Raw genomic sequence first — 1,060 nt, 5'->3', positions numbered from 1 at the left:
ACACAATCAAAAGTCTTTGCATAGCCAATAAAGCACAGGTAAACATCTTTCTGGTATTCTCAGCTTTCAGTCAAGATCCATCTGACGTCTGCAGTGATATCCCTCATTCCATGTTCTCTTCTGAACCTGAGTGAAACCTCTGGGATTTCTCTGTCAATGTATGGTTGTAGCCTTTTGCATATTATCTTTGTTGTTGTTAAGTGTTGTCGAGTCGGTTCTGACTCATAGGGACCCAGTGTAGGGTATCCGAGGAGCAGCAGGTGAACTGCTAACCTTGGGGTTCATAGTCCTGTGCGGATCCTACAGCACTACACTTGAGTTAGATGTTAATTTTATTGTTGGGTGATTTCTGCATTCCTATCATCTTCTTTTGATGAGTTCTGCATCATTCAATGAGTTCTGAATTTTTCTTCAGTTCCCTCAGCTTGAGAAATGCTGAGCATGTTCTTCCCTTTTGGTTTTCTAACTACAGGTCTTTGCACATTTCTTTATGGTGTTTGACATTGTCCTCTGGAGCTGACCTTTGAGAAATCTGTTCAGCTCTTTTACCTCCATATTTCTTCCATTTGCTTTAGCATCTCTGTGCTGAAGAGCATGTTTCAGAGTCTTTTCTGACATTCATTTTGGTCTTTTCCTTCTTTCTTGTTGTTTTAATTCTCTGTTTTCAGCTAAGATCCATCAGACATCAGCAATGATATCCCTAGTTCCATGTCCTCTTCTGAATCCGGCTTGAACCTCTGGAAGTTCTCTGTCAATGTCTGCTTGCAGCCTTTTCTGTATTACCTTTAGTAAAACTTTACTCGCATGGGATATCAAAGATATTGTCTGATGGTTTCCACATTCCGTTGAGTCACCTCTCTTTGGAATGGGCACAAATACAGATCTCTTCCAATCAGTTGGCCAGATAGTTGTCTTCCAGATTTCTTGGCATAGATGAGTGAGTGCCTCCAGTGCCGCCTTACTTTCTTGAAATATTTCAATTTTTATTCCATCAATTCCTGGTGCCTTGTTCTTTGCCAATTCCTTCAATGCACCTTAAACTTCTTCCTTCAGTATCATT

The sequence above is a fragment of the Chrysochloris asiatica genome, unplaced genomic scaffold (genome assembly GCF_000296735.1).
Source record: "Chrysochloris asiatica unplaced genomic scaffold, ChrAsi1.0 scaffold00090, whole genome shotgun sequence".
NCBI lineage: Eukaryota > Metazoa > Chordata > Mammalia > Afrosoricida > Chrysochloridae > Chrysochloris > Chrysochloris asiatica.
The sequence above is the reverse complement of the archived record's forward strand: the minus strand, read 5'-3'. Positions refer to the sequence as shown.